The 16342-nt window shown below is 45.9% G+C and overlaps 1 long non-coding RNA gene across 3 annotated transcripts in view; it reads right to left on the reverse strand.

The window, feature by feature from the left end:
- LOC122210813 overlaps positions 1–16342 on the reverse strand; it is an 81803-nt gene that overhangs the window by 41849 nt on the left and 23612 nt on the right. For all 3 annotated transcript variants that reach the window (XR_006198269.1, XR_006198268.1, XR_006198270.1), the window contains exon 3: positions 13348–13463. This is a non-coding gene — a long non-coding RNA (uncharacterized LOC122210813). The remainder of the gene's footprint in view (positions 1–13347; positions 13464–16342) is intronic.

Raw genomic sequence — 16342 nt, forward strand, 5'->3', positions numbered from 1 at the left:
ATTTGTCCTGCGTGATTAAAGCTAGTGGTGAGACCACCGTTTGACTCCTCATCTCTTCTCAATGCGTTGGAACCCAGAGCAGAGGCGTGGTGAGGAGTTGGCTGCAGCAAGCAGAGTGGACCCTGTGCTGGAGAGCCTCGGTGATCACATGTGAGCAGAGTCGGGAAAGGCAGGCACTGGTGAAACCAACCACCACGTAGTCCTTCAACTCCACAAACGCATATCCCATCCCTAGATAAGCAGGCAAATAAGATAAGAAGTATATGCCTAGAACATTTGTTATAGGATAAATGGTGCTAAGAGATGTGCCTACAGGACAGGAGAACTCAACCCTTGGCGCCTTCAGGGTGTATCTAGATGATCCCCCCCCCCCCAACATACTGGTTTCTTAGTTTCGTGAAAGTCTCTCCTCCAATGATCCCATCCCATCTTCATTACTCAAGCCTAGGAGCTCATCCTCAACCTCGTCATCACCCATAATGAACAACTCCGATTAGTTCATGCCCCCACCCTCCGACCGCCACCTTGTAAGTTCCACTCACTCATCCAATCCCTCCCCCTCCCCCTCCACAGTGTCCACTCCACTGACCCTCCCATTGACTTTCAGCCCTTAACATTCTGTCCTCCTCCAGGGGCACCCATCTGACTCTTGATTTTGGCTCAGGTCATGGTCCCAGGGTCGTGGGATCGAGCCCCAAGTCTGGCTCCATGCCGAGTGCGGAGCCTGCTTAAGATTTTCTCTCTCTCAGGCTCCGGGGTGGCTCAGTCGGTTAAGCATCCGACTTTGGCTCAGGTCATGATCTCATGGCTTGTGAGTTCAAGCCCCCATATGGGGCTCTCTGCTGTCAGCACAGAGCCTGCTTCAGATCCTCTGTCTCCCTCACTCTCTGCCCCTCTCCCACTAGCGCGCGTGCGCGCGCGCGCTCTCTCTCTCTCTCCCTCCCTCCCTCAAAAATAAATATGCACTTTAAAAAAGAAAAAAGATTCTCTCTCCCTCTGCCTCTCTCCCTCCCCCTCTCTCTCTAATAAAATTAAAAAAAAATACATTAAAAAAAAAATTCTGTCCTCCCAACCAGTTTCAATGCTACAGTCAGTTAGCATAGACCTGTGGTTCCTTCACTTCTCTGAACCACCCCTCACTTCACTCGCTAGAAAAACCACAAAAATCAACCAATCCATTCATGCTTGCCCTTGTGCAACTGAACATGCCTGGGGAGAAAACACCCAACCACTGTCAAATTGTTAAATCGACTGATGTCGATTTAAATCTATGACCAGGAAAAATCAGTCAATCAATCAATCAATCAATCAGTCTAACACCCGGAACTCAAAAGGGGCCTTAACACTGCTCAGCAATCATCTCAACCTTCCCTGCTCTACTCACTCCTCCACACTCCTAGATCACTATTGTAAAACTCCTCTCTCACCAAATCTTTGTCATTGCCTCTCCTAAGCTCATTTTCAGTGGATAAGCTTGCTTTCTGTGTTGAAAATGGAAGTAATCAGATGAGAAACCCCACACCCTCGTACACATCTGCATTTCCCTCTAGGGGGTGACTATGGACGGGCTTCCCACAATCCTATCCAAGGCAAAGTCTTCCTCTTGTGCTCTGGACTGCATCCCTCTCGACAACATCTCTCCCACCTTTATTTAATGAAACTTCTCTCTTCTCTAGACCATTTATCTCCAACAGCTAGTGCTCTATGTCCTCGCTTCCTTTTACAGCAAACCCCCTTTAAAGTGTTCACTCTATTTGCTGCCTCCATTTTCTCTCCTTAAATCCATTCCAATCAAGATTTCAGCTCCTGGTACCCTCAACGAAAGTGTTCTTTTCATGGCTGCACAAAGATACTCGCGTTGTTAATCCACTGGTCAGTTCTCGGCCTTTTTACCGGACCCGTCAGCATCGGCTGACACCATTGGTTACCTCCTCCGGCTTGACTTTGACACCTCTTTCTTCATTTGGCTTCCAGGACGCCACACACCCTTTTGTGTTTCTATCTAAAGGGGTGATCATTTTTGCTCAGTTGTCTCTGCTCCTTGCTCCCTACATGTTCTTCCTGAAGTGTCCCTGCGCTTGGCCCTTGATTTCCTTCTCTCTTCTGTCTCCACTCACTCCCATGTGATCCCGATCCCGTCTTGTGGCTTCAAATACCAACTATACACCAACAGCTCACAAGTTCTTATGTCCAGCCCAAGCCCGTCTTCTGAACGCTAGACTCATATTTTCAACTTCACAACTCCACCGATTTGTACAAGACTTCCCAAACTAACATGTCTAAAACTTAATTCCTCATCTTTTCAATCCCCCCCAACAAAAAAATGTGCTTTCGTACACAGCCCTCTTTACCTCAATCCATGGGAACCCCGTCACTGTGATTTCTCAGACCAAAACCACTAAAGCTCCCCGTGACTCCTTTCTTTTACTCTCCGATGTCAGGAAATCCTACCGGCTCTACCTCCAAAATACATGCACCGCCATCTCCTCACACCTGAATGGCTTTAATAATCTCCTAACTCATCTTCCTTCTGCTGCATTTGTTTTCCGATGGTCTATTCTGGACACAGGAAGCAGAGGGGCCCTTTTTACACATTAAGTCAGATTAAATCTCTGCTCTGCTCAAAGTCCTCCTATGGATCCCAATTTTAGAATTCTTACAAAGTCCTTACTCTAGCCTCCTGCAAGACCTTTCCTGATCTGGGCTCTGTCACTCCCTTGACCTTGTTCGCTCTCTCTATTCCCGCTACTATAGCATCCTTGCCCTTCTCTAGATATTCCAGACCTACTCCCGCCTCAGGACCTCTGTACTATCTATTGCCCCTATCTGGATTATTTCCACCCACACAGGTCACTGGCTCACTTCCTCACCCCCACATGTCTGCACTACAATGCCACCTTCTTGGCGAGGCCTACCATGGCCGCCTATCTGAAACGGCACTCGCCCCCTCAAGTGCCATATTCCCTCACCATGTTCCACACTTTCTTTTTCTGTAGCACTACCACCTAACGTTTTGTGAAATTTACTTATTATGTTTACATTTTGTTTCCCTCTGCCTGGAATGCAACCTCTCAAAGAAAAATACCTATGGCACCTTTTGTTCACTGATGAATTCTAAGCATTTGAAATGGAGCCTGGCACATATGAGGCACTCAGTCAACATTTGTTGAATGCAGGAATGAACTCACAGACGCATGAATAAAAATAAATAGGAATTTGTGGGTAACGGGAATAGCAACGAGGCAGGAAGGAGCCTATGGCAAAACGTGCCCAGGGAGAAACCCCTGGGAACAGAGAAGGCTAAAGACTTCTAAGGGTGAATAAAATTAAGTTTTCTATCATTGCCTCACTGCACTATAGCCTTCTTTTGGTGGTTACAAAAATGGCCATGAGTTCTTTAACATATCTCCCATTGAGAGGTAGGGGTCTATGTTCCCCATCCTTGAGTAAGTGCAGGCTTATGGGTGCTCCGAGCAGAGGCTGGATCACACAAGATCGATCTTACATGTTCTGACGTTTCTTGTCTCAAATGGTTGCTCTAGAGATCCCCCCTCTTGGAATCCAGCCTTGTTGTGAGAAGCATTAGCCACGTGAAGAGGCCGTGGGTAAGCGCCCCGGTGGACAGTCCTAGCTGGGCACAGCCTTTGAGTCACACGCAGATGATTCAGGGAACCCCCCGACCCTACTCCACTCCACTGAAATTGTCACCCCCAGTTGAGGCCTCACGTATTGGGGAGCAGAGAAACCCTCTCCACAGGGCACTGCCCGCATTCCTGATTTTTTAAAAGAACAATGACCATAATAAAATTACTGCTGTTTCATATCATTAAGTTCCAGGCGGTTTGTGACATGGCAGTAGTAACGGGGACAACCCCTCCTCCAGAGTCACACGCGGGACCAGTGTGACTGGAACACATGTTTGTGGAGAAGAGTCAGTGAGGGCAGAGAGTAAAGAACCAACCCAGAAGGTGAGACTAATTTAGAGACAAGAGTCTTCCAGAAGCCAAACCTCAGGGGCAGCCGTGACCAGACAGAGTACAAGTCTCTAGGAACTAGCAGAAATTTTGAGGAATCTGGACCGCACGGATGGCGAGGTAGGGGCTTGACGTCAGTGATGGCAGGTGACCACACCCTGTGTTCTGAGCGGAAAACAGAGGGTTTTGCATGTTTGGGCTGATTCTACGTTAGGTATTATTCAGGATCCAAGTGTGGGGTGTCGGAGATTGCCCCAGTAATGCTCTGCATCTACCAGGCGACCTTATGTCTCTCCCTGGAAATCTGGGCCTCTTTCCCCCACCCTTCTCTCTCCTTTGTCTAATCCTGGGGACCAAAGAGCAGAAGTAGTCAAGTGAGTGGCTTGGAGGCCAGCTTTCTGGGTCAGATTGTCCATCTGTAAAGCAGGGAGGCACCCAATTTTCAAACAACCAATGGTCCCTCATTGCCTTAGAACGCCATCAAGGTCTGCCCACTTTCATGGCCCCAACATGACTGCTTTTTCCTCTTACCACTCTGATGCCTTCGCCTTTCTTCTTCTATCTGCACCGACTTTCCCCCCAAGTATTTGCTTCCTGTGCCGGCAATGCCCCCCTTCCCTCACTCTGTAACGTGGCCGTCTGTGAAGGAATGTCCTCCGCAAGGCATGCTGAAATCTTAGTGCGAACCACTGACAGAAACCTTAACTCTCAGACTTTTTTCCCGCTTTATTTTGAAGTAAAAGGGGGCGGGGGGAGGATGAAAGCACACCCACATCAGGAAAACATTTTTTACTTATTTATTTTGAGAGAGCAGAGGAGGGGCAGAGAGAGAAGAGAGAAGGGAGAGAGAGAATCCCAAAGATGTGGGACTTAATCCCATGAACCATGAGATCCTGACCTGAGCCGAAATCGGGAGTCAGATGCTTAACTGACACCAAGGCACCCTTAGAGACTGTTGTCAAGAAGTGATTCCCAGGGGTCCCTGACGGGCTCCACCGATAGAGCATGTGACTCTTGATCTCGGGGTCATGTGTTCAAGCTCCATAATGGGCGTGGAGCCTGCTTTTAAAAAAATTAATAAAAATAAATGATTCCCAGGTTCTTCTCTAAGAGCAGTTTATGGTGAACAACTTCCTGCCTCCGGAGGCCTACATTGGCCGACTCCTCTCTCACTCCTTCCTCCCAGCATACAGCGACTAATAAGGAAAAGGTCGATATCACAATTGTTGGGGCACATGTTTGTCCTTCCCACCCTAACCTCCTTGACACCTGCCAAGATGACGCACACATGAACGGAGCACACACATGTGCGCACACACACATCAGAGTGTGACATCATCATCTCTGACATACTATGTATTGGTTGTTGTTGTTTGTTGTCTGCTTCCCCCCCCCCCCCTCCTGTCACCGAATTGTAAGCCCCCTGGGACTTAGTTTTTTGCTCACTGTCATATGTCTAGTGCGTATATTATTCAACACATAATAGTGTTGAATGCAGAAATGAATGAATGAACGTAATGAATGATGGATGGATGACTGAATGGTGAAAACAACTCACTAAAGTTATAAGAGTGGAAGGGTTGCTACTTATTAATTCTGCAATCTTAAGCAGGACTTAAATCCTCTAACGAATGAATGATGGGTGGGTGGATAGATGGATGGGTGGATGGATGGATAGATGGATGGATGGATGGATGGATGGATGGATGGTGGGTAGGTAGATGGATGGATGGTTGGATGGATGGATAATGGGTGGGTGGACAGATGGATGGATGGAGGGAGGATGAATGGGTGGATGAATAGATGGATGATGGGTGGATGGATGATGGAAGAACCCACTTAAGTCACTTCATCAGTAGTTCTGCTACTTCCTAGCTTCACAGTCTTAACTCAGAACTTAAACCTGTGTGGGCCTCAGTATTCTCATCTGTGAAAAGGGCAGAGCAGCATTTTAAAAGAAACACAAAAGTTACAGAAGAACTAAGTCTACCCATACCTCCATGTGCAGCTCTAACACCATCACCACCATGTAGACTTTACCTGTTCCTCCAACAGCATCTGACTCCTCTAGACTCCTCTACACCTTCTATGTGTCCTTCTTATGCATGATCACTGAGGGCCAAGAATGTGCTGTGGAGAAGAACAGAACTTAAAGACTGACTGAGAAGAGATCCCTGGAAGACTAAAGGGGGCCTTGGGAGAAAGCTAGAAATGCACTAGGTGGCATTAGAAGGACTTTTTGACAAAATGAAGAAAATTCACAGGAAGAAAGGAAAACAGAGAAGGCAATAAGGGGAGAAAAAGCAGTAAATGCAGCCTCGACCTTCTTGAAATCGGAAAATTATCTGCATGAAAGTGGTAGAATTTTTTAGAGCAAGGAAGGCATAGGCTGAGGGAAACTAGAAACCCCATGGACACTAGATCCCCATAAAAAGGATGGGAAGGCTATAGGGTCATTCATTACAGGCAAGGGCACAGGAGGGGATGTTTATGTGTCAGTGATTTTCCTGTGTCCCAGTAGAAACAGCAGCATTTATTTACAAAATGAACAAATTATGCAGGGCACCAGAGGCGGGTCTCAGGACTCAGCACAGTATGGAAGCAGAGGGACCCTGTGTGTGGTCACTGGGATCCCAGGGAAGAGGAACAGTACCACCTAGTGTTCAGCAGCTTGCACCTATCTAGCTTTTAACATTTCACGACTGAAAGAATTTGAGAATCTCGTTCAGCTAAAACAGATTTTGGGCTGACGTATAAACAGTTGATTCATTGCCAAGAATAAATGATGCAGTCATTCCTTTTATGCTTGGAGAGAGGAAGGATGGATTGGAAAAGAAAAAGAGGGTAAAAGGGTGTTGAGGGTTCCAATTATGGGTCAGGATACAGCCCTGCAGAGACTGTCAAGGGAGGCAATCAACCCACACAGGAGATCTCAAAGGCTTCTAATTTTGCAGAGGGCTGTCATTCAACTGGGCAAGGTTAAAGGGGACGTGTGTAGTGAGCTGTCCATTGTGCTAAGGCCTAGGGGACACAAGAGGGAGCTATGCCAAAAAACCCAAGCTGGAAGTAAACATCAAGGTCTGTGGAAACAAAGAAGGGAGCAATTAACTTGACATGTATAAGGGACCGGGCAAACAGGGTCCTCTTCCCAGCTCTACCATTCCCTCACTGTGGGTCCCCAGACGAGTTACCTTAAGTCTCTCCGAGCCTCAGTTTCCTCCATGAAAATGATGATGGTAATAATGACCACACCGTATTGCGAGGATTAAAAACTGTATGTGAAAGAACCTAACACAATGCCTAACACCTAAAAATGTTCACTAAATGTGAATTCCTATTATAGAGGAGGCTTCAGGGAAGGTGTCATTGGGCAAGTGACTTTTGAGCTAGATCTAAAAGAGGTAAGAGTTTCATTTTCTCGGCTGAAGAACTCTATCCCCCCTTAATTGAAGAAATAACTCGAGATGGATGTGCTTGGAGCAGTGAGGACTGATCGATGTATGTACCCCTCCTTCTAGACAGATAAATGACTTACTACGAGATGTCAGTGGGTGACAGCTGTCACAGGCAGATCACCCAGACCTCCCAAAGAACGAGCAGGTTACCCCCAGGTGGAGATAGCATACTTTCTGTTGCCAATCACCCTTCTCTGCAGAGCCATGGGTTGAGATTGCAGGCTGTGTCCCTGAGGGTGTTCACAGGCTGTGGCTGAAAACGGTAGGTCAGGGAGGTATTTACTACAGACAGCAAGAAAGGTTATTCTTGCACTTTCTGAGAGCAATCTGCTGTTTTTCTGCCTCTAATGGATTCAGAAGGCATTGTCACTGCGGAAGACCAGGCTGATTCCACCCCAAAGATACTTCTCAACAGCACCTGTGCTTTCCCGGCTGGTGCACAAGACACATTTAAAAATTCCTCGGCTTTTAACGATGGAACTTGCAGATTCTTCCACATCCTAATCGATAATCACAGGAACACTTCAGGAAGGAGGAAATAGGTATCTGTTGTGAAAACGAACAGGCTTCTTTCCCTACACATGGCCAAGAGCAGGAAACTCGTTCTGCACATCTCTGTCTTGCTTAGAGCGCCACCTGCCGGTCCAGAGAGGTGCCTTCCTACCCAGGAGATCTTTTCCCTGTAGGAATCCTACAAAATTCATGCTCCTTCGCAACCAAGAAAAATAGAGATCAGCACTGTACATGCCAAAGTGCAAGTGACACATGCAACCTAAGAGACATCTTATTTCCAGCTAGGAGGGCAGGAAGAGACATCAGAGCAAAGAAATCAATTTGTGAATATATCAAAGTTAAACTTAACTCAATGTGAAAGCAATAATCAAGCCCAGCAATATGTGCCTAGTGTTATTAGGTGCTGATCATACTGAAGGGGATACAGTGTTTTACCATCACAGAGCCAACTTCAATAATGAGTGACAATTAAAATACAGAGTGAGAGGGGCGCCTGGGTGGCTCAGTCGGTTGAGGGTCTGACTTTGGCTCAGGTCATGATCTCGCGGTCTGTGAGTTCAAGCCCCACGTTGGGCTCTGTGCTGACAGCTTGGAGCCTGGAGCCTGCTTCAGATTCTGTCTCTCTCTCTCTCTCTGCACCTCTCCTGCTCACTCTCATGCTCTGCCTCTGTCTCTCTCTCTCTCTCTCTCAAAAATAAATAAACATTAAAAACATTTTTTTAAATAAAATAAAATACAGAGTGAGGGGGCGCCTGGGTGGCTCAGTTGGTTAAGCGTCTGACTTCAGCTCAGGTCATGATCTTGCAGCTTGTGGGTTCAAGTCCTGCATCGGGCTCTGTGCTGACAGCTCAGAGCCTGGAGCCTGCTTCAGATTCTGTGTCTCCCTGTCTCTCTGTGCCTCTACCACTAGCGCTCTCTCTCTCTCTCTCAAAAATAAATAAATATTTTTAAACGGTTTAATAAAAAAAAAAAAAAGAGAGTGATCATGTGACCCAATTATAAAGAGCATGAAGGGAGCCTAAAGAAGACAGAAGGTTGAGGGGTCTCCGAGTACAGTTCTTAAAAAGCTAGACAGGTAAAGGCAAAAAGAGGGAATGAAAGAGGCGTTCAGTTTGTGGGGATTAATAGATATATTTAGGGGTGTAGATCAGAGCAGGGGTCATCCAGGGGGTGCCCCAAATCACTGATGGGGAGGCCCCAGCCGCACAGCTTGTACCGTATCCCCTCATGCCCCAGCCAGGGCTGAGTGGACTAGGAGGGGGCACATTACCCAGCCTGAGCTGGGGCGTTAGAACAGAGACTTCAGGGTCTCTGATTGGGAAGAAAGGCGTCTAACTTGAGGTGTCAAGAAGCCAGGACTGGCTGTGCAGGTGAAGCAGAAGAGAAATAGTCTTCAGGAGGAAAAAAAAAAGTTCCATTCCGGTTTAGCACCTCTCTGCTACTGTTGTGTCTCTCCTGGGTTATTTTAGGAGCCTCCTAACATGCGTCCCTGCCTCTGCCCTCGCCCCTCTCAGTCTCCTTTACAGCAGGAGGTGACTCCGTCCCGACTCTAACCAGACTCCTTCAGTCCCTCCTTAACTGTGTCCTAGCGTCAGACCTCAGAGTCGAGACCTAAAACAGTTCAAAAAACCCACATGGCCTCCCCCAGAATCACCGATCTAATCTCCAGCTAACTTCCCTCTGGCTCACTCTGCCCCTCCCCCCACGCCTCTCTGCTGTTGCTGGAAATGCTGCCTCAGGGCCTTTGTGTTCCCTCTGCTCTCAGCCTGGAATCTCTTCCTCCAGAGGGCCAGAGGGCTGGTAACGCAGGCATTCACCCCTTTAAGGTTTGTTCGAGGATCAGGGCACCAGGGTGGCTCAGTCCATTGAATGTCAGACTCTTGATTCCAACTTGGATCATGATCTCACGGCTTGTGGGATCGAGCCCCAAGTTGGGCTCTGTGCTGACAGGGAGGATCCTGCTTGGGATTCTCTCTCTCCCCCCCCCTCTCTGCCCCCCCCCCCCCCCGCACGTGTGCTCTCTCTCTTTCAAAATAAATAAACTTAAAAGAAAAGATTTGCTCAAATATCAACTTTTCAGTGAGATCTCTTTATTCCCCAATTAAAAATTAAAACGCTGTATAATATCTCCTACCCCCTGTCCTTGCTGTGTTGTTCCTAGAACTTATCACCATCTGACACACTACAGATTTTCTTTATTTAGATTGTATACCGTCTGGCTTTGACCCCACCACCACCTCCAACTGTTACTAGAATATGGGGAAGAGATTTTAACCAATTGGTTAGCTAATTAATGCATTAGTGGAGTAGATGGGTGCATGGAGAAAGCTCCTTCTGGGTCCTAATTGTTGTTCTAACTCTTAATTCACCTGCTCCTGACCCTGCCACATACCTGCCATTGGGTCCTAAGTAACCCCTCTGCACTTTATGAGAAATTCTTCTTTGGTTGCTTAAAATAATCTCAGTTAATTTTTGTTGTATGGGCAAACTAAAAAGTCCTACTGGATAAAATGAGAGAACAGTCTTTGAAGATGCTCTATCTGAAATAACTTGTCCTCTAAATATCCTGAAGCCTTGCTCCCTTCCGTCACTTAGGTTTCCGATCAGGTGTCTCTGTTATCATAGAGGTCTTCTCTGACCACCTTCTCTGAAATAGCAACCTTCTAGAATGGATCTCAAGTGTTCTCACCACACACACACACACAAAAAAGTACCTATGTGAAATGATGGATTTGTTAACTAGCTTGATTGTGGTAATCGAGGTATATGTACATCAAAACATCATATTGTAGAACCTAAATATATACAGTTTTTATTTGTCAATCATAGTGATATACAACTGGGAAAGAAAATAAAATGGCGCCCTTCTGTCTCCCCATCACAGTCTATTCCGACCCAAACTTCACGTCTCTTCGTAGCACATAGGGCTAGTCTGATGATATATTTATTTGCGTACTGCTCCCTCCACTGGAATGTAAACTCCAGGAAAACAGAGACATAGGGTTTTTATCACTGGATCCTCTGTGTTTAGAATAGTCTAGCACCCAGCTCACACTCAGTACCTGTGTGTTCATCTATCCCACAAATACGTTTAAAATGCCAGTCACCGTTCCCAGTGCTGTGGAAACACCTGCCCTGCAGGAACCTACGTTCTAAGAGGACATTTTTGTTAACTGTGAAGTGAATACACTCAGAGGTGAGAAATGCAGAGGCTGTGCTGAAGTGTTGCTGGACCTGAGAGTTGAGACAAGAACTGAACTTGAGAGACCACCATGGAGACCCTGGTGAGTCGTAGAAGGTTTTGGTTGGTTGCTTGCCCACATCCACCTCCCCCCCCCACACACACCAACAGAACACAGATTTTCTACTGGAGAACTACCCTCCCTCCAATTTCGGCAACACTAGATCGATACTACCTTCAGCTCTAGGAGCCGCGCTTCAATAGACGTAAGCGATCAGCATGTGACCCTTTGGCCACCAACGTTGGTTTGCAGTAGAACATGTGACTCAGTTCAAACTAGCAAGGCAGGAAGACATATTTGTTGAAGCTTCTGGGCAGGAAGTGCCTCTCTTTTCCATAGGAACTAAAGGAAAGGAACCGCTTTCCTGTGGATAGCCAGGTTGAAGCTGTGTTTTCCAGAACCCTTGCAGCAAACATGGCTTCCAGAAGCTAAAGAATGAACAGTACAGGGTGGCATGTGGAGGGCAAAGCAACATATAGAAAACGACAGAGTTCAGAGAATTGCCCTGATGATGTCACAACCCCCTGGAACAAACTGCCTGAAGCACAACTTCTGAACTTTGCTGTCCTACAAGCAAATACACGCCCTTTATGGATTAAACCAGTTTAATATCTGTCAAACTAGGAAAGGAATACATGTTTGTTGAAACATGAGAAATAGTAAAAGAATACATAAGACAGAGCTAATCAGCTGCTTCTATGTTCCTTCTCATCCTATCTTCTGAAATATCCAATATTAACAGTTGGATGTTGGTATGGGTTGGAATGTGTCTCCCCAAAATTTCCTATGTTGAAGTCTTAAGTTCCAATATCTCAGAATGTGACTCTATTTGGAGATAGGATCTTTAAAAAGGTAATTAAGTCAAAATGAGGACTACAGGTGGGCCCTAAACCAATAATATTGGTGTCTTTATAAGAAGAGATTAGGACAAACACACAAAGGGAAGACCATGTGAAGATATGAGAAGACAGCCATCTGCAAGGCAAAGAAAGAGACCTCAGAAGAAACGAATCCTGCCAACACCTTGGTCTTGGACTTCTAGCTTCCAGAATTGTGAGAAAGTGAATTTCTGTTGCTTAAGCCATTTAGTATATGGTACTTTGTTATAGCAGCTGTTGCAGACTAATACACATTTGTATCTTTCCACACCTACCTCCTTGCTTTCATCTACACCTACAATGTATCTACACACAACCACAGATTCTGTCTTTGTTTCTATCAAAAGATTCCTACAATACACCCGCTTTTGTCACAAAAAGCACGGGTACTGCTAAAAATCAGCTGAGACCAGTCCATCTCACCTATTTCCTAATTTTACATGCATGTGCATGTAAATAAATATAATTTCATATAAATGCCATTATATACAACTTGGGGTCTGGAGGAAGAGTTTTTTGTTTTTCTATTTGGTTTTCTCATTTGTTGTGTGTTTTTGTTTTTGTTTTGGGGGGGGTACTGTTTTCTTTTACTTTCATTTCTTCCCCAAGGTTTGTCTCTCTTCTTTTCCTTCATACCCAAGATAAACCAAATTAACAACCTCATGTGTGTCCCAGCACCCACACTTTTCTCTGCTCCATGTAATCTTTTTATTGCCAAGTTATAGCATTCCAACCCAACTGCACAATCTCTGGGAGCTGATGGCTATAACACAAAGATGTGCCTTCACCCCATCCAGTCCAGTCCCAGGGTGGATCTCATGATAGTTCACGGTGGACCTCATTATGCCTTAGGGCTCAGGGGTTAAAATGAGAGCCCCAGATGGGGACTTTGCCCAAAGCCAGAAGCAGAAGAAACATGGCTGACCACATGTGACCTTATGATTGCCTTTGTTAGCACACAAGAGACACCTGCTGGAGACGGTCAAGATTGGTGGGAAAAGCAAAATTGTGCCATGGCTGCTGGATACCTTGTAGTAGTCGGAAAACCCTACAAAAACTGTTTTGTTCTCCCCAATTTAACTCTCCCTGCCCCGACGTCGCGTTTAGATGATAACATGGGAACAGACTGGTCTCCGAAAACAGCTCAGACGCACTGATGGCAATCGGTTGTTACTGTCTAGTGTAAACATGACTTATCTGTGTTAACGGCAAAATTACACAACCATGGTTTTGTGCCTTTATAGATCCGTAAAGTATGAGAATGAGACAAGAAGTTCCCATTTACCTTCCTTTTAAAGACTCGAGTTATCGAACCAGTCCTGCTGCACTTTGCTCAAGGTGATCTGTCCTCAGCAGGGTAAAGGCAGAATAGATCAGAGAGACTCCAGACCCAAGGAAGCGCTGTGAAGAAAACAGTGGAATTTCACACAGGATGGCCTCCAGGTACGTGCCATTCAGAAACCAGCTCTGTGGCCGCTGAGCTCACAGTTTTAGGCCACACATCCACACACCAGCAGCCTGTCTGTGCCCTACCATGAGCTTTATTTTATGCAGCAACTGATTCCACCTCTTTCTCCAGCGTGAGATAAATGCTCCTTTGGGCTCGCACACTAGAAATGTCCTGTATTTCAGAAACAGAGTGTTGGGGTGCCTGGGTGGCTCAGTCAGTTAAGCGTCTGGTTCTTGATTTCGGCTCAGGTCCTGATCTCATGATTTGTGGGTTCGAGCCACACATCCGGCTCTGTGCTGACAGTGTGGAGCCTGCTTGGGATTCTCTTTCTCCGTCTCTCTCTCTCTGCCCCTCCGCTGCTTGCTCTCTCTAAGATACATACATAAACTTTAAAAAAGAAAGAAAGAGAAAGAAACAGGGGCGTCTGGGTGGCTCAGTCGGTTAAGCGCGTCCAACTTCAGCTCAGGTCATGAACTCGCATTTCATGAGTTCAAGCCCTGCATTGGGCTCTGTGCTGACAGCTCAGAGCCTGGAGCCCACGTCAGATTCTGTGTCTCCCTCTCTCTCTTCGCCCCTCCTAGCTCATGTTTTGTCTCTCCCTCTCAAAAATAAACATCAAAAAAATATTTTTTAAAGGAAGTTTTACAAAAGATAAATACAAGAAGACAAAATGGAGGGTTTTACAAATAGATAAACTCTTCAAAAGAGATTCTGAATAAAAGATATGCACAGGTTAACACGTGAAGATGGGAAAAAAACAATGATAATCCTCTCAAGCAACAAGTGCAAATCAGAACCATAATAAAATATTTGGGGTCAATAAAACAGCAAAATAAAAGATAATGTAGTGTTGGTGAAAATACAGGGAAACTGGATTGTCACACAGTCCATGGGAGAATAAATTAGTACCAGCTTTCCAAAAAGCAATTTGATAATTCATAAGCAAATAAACACGTGACTACTTTTGAACTGCAACTCTGTTTATGGATGTTAATTCTGGTATACAAATATTTATTGTCTTAGTAAGCTGTTCATAATACACGAGGCTGTTAGTTTTTCTTTATTTTTTAATTAGGCTTCAGACCCAGCATGGAGCCCAGCACTGGGCTTGAACTCACAATCCTGCGATCAAGACCCTGCGACGAGAACTGAGCTGAGACCACGGGTCAGAAGCTTAACCAACTGGGCCACCCAGATGCCCCAATATATGAGGTTTTTAAAAATATGAATGAAAGAAGCTTATCGATGAGGGCATCAAAGGCAAGCTGAGGACAAAGCACAAGCTGACACGCCACACACCCCCCCCCCCCACACCAGGTGGGACACCTGTGACATTCTTCAGGCTCTCCTGGCTACCCAAGAACAAAGGAAAGGGAAAAACAAGTGGTTAACTGATAGAGATCACAGTCCTGCGGGATGAGTCTCAATCAGTCTGCAACTTAATGATTTACAAAAAACAAAAACAAAAACAACAAAAAAAAACAAAACAGGCAATCTCCAGAAACCTATAGTCACAGTTTCCTGAAGCCCTAACATCACCCTCCCGTCCAGTGATGCGGGGAAAGAAGACAAGAAGAAAATGTAAACGAAATTAAATTCCTTTGTAAACTGGAGCCCACCGGACAGATGCTTGAAGGCTGGTGGAGTAGAACATTTCTCCAGCAACTCCCTACTGTCTTCATGTTAATGCTCTGCTAGGGGGAAAAAAACCACCTTAGCTTGACAATAGCTGGGCCTCCAGTATCTCAGGAGTTCTCTTTAGCACAGGAAGTTTCTCTTTGGAAACCTCCCTTTTGCCTTTCCCTCCCCCAACTCCACAGTATTTAACCAGTCACCCCTCACCACCCCAGTGCAGCTCTTTCTGCCCACAGGTCCTGTCCCCGGGCTCTAATAAATCATCTTTTGCACTAAAGACCTCTTAGGAACTCCTTTTTGGCCATCGGCTCCTGACCCCCACCCTCCCTCCGAAACTTCATCACCTTCCTAGATGTAGTTTTAATCCCAAAAGGCTAGAGGGATTCAGATCATTCTAAGTGCCTACTTACTGCACCTTTTAAAATGCTGCTAGACCCACTGGTCACCATCGAAGCTACAGTAGGCTAAAGACTTATTGCATTGGTAGACCGCTAATTCACCTTGCGAGAGTCCCAGACCCCCTGCTCTGGATGTTTTTAGCCTTCTCGTGCCCTCAGCCTGGACAAAGCAGTTGGCTTTGGAGTTAGACAGACTGGTCTCACACTTGTCACTCATTATCCATGTGTGAGGTCAGTTGTCAGGCTTTGGGCTTCAAGGTCCTTACCTGCAAAAGGGGGGTTATGTTCCCTGCCTCGGGGGGTTCTGCAAGGATTAACTGAAAGAGTGCACATTAAATGCCGACCATGGTGCCTGGCGCTTAGGAGTAAATGGGCAATAAATATCCCCGTATGTGTGTAGTTGGGGACCGTCCAGGGCAGCAGTGAATTTCTTGGGCCTGTGATGGAGGGGCTGGCTAGTGTCTCCAGTGTCCCCTTGTGAGTGAAGCATGCGATGAGTAGGGTGTTCTCATGGGTCAACAGCCACTTCTGGTGCTTTTATTTTTACTGCCTTTGTAGCAGAACCTTGATAAATTACAGCTATTTGCACAAAACTGGATTGCACAAATTGGATATCTGTGTCCATGCTTTGCTTCAATCTCATGCTGAGGTAATAGGATTATTACAAAGTGTGTGTGTGTGTGTGTGTGTGTGTGTTTATTCTTTTACTACGGTCAGGGTCTTTTCATCCATTTCTTACTTAGTAGACAGTAAAATCCTTCCTTTGGAAATAAGGACACAATGTTAGGGAAGTACTT

This window comes from Panthera leo, chromosome F2 (assembly GCF_018350215.1).
Source record: "Panthera leo isolate Ple1 chromosome F2, P.leo_Ple1_pat1.1, whole genome shotgun sequence".
NCBI lineage: Eukaryota > Metazoa > Chordata > Mammalia > Carnivora > Felidae > Panthera > Panthera leo.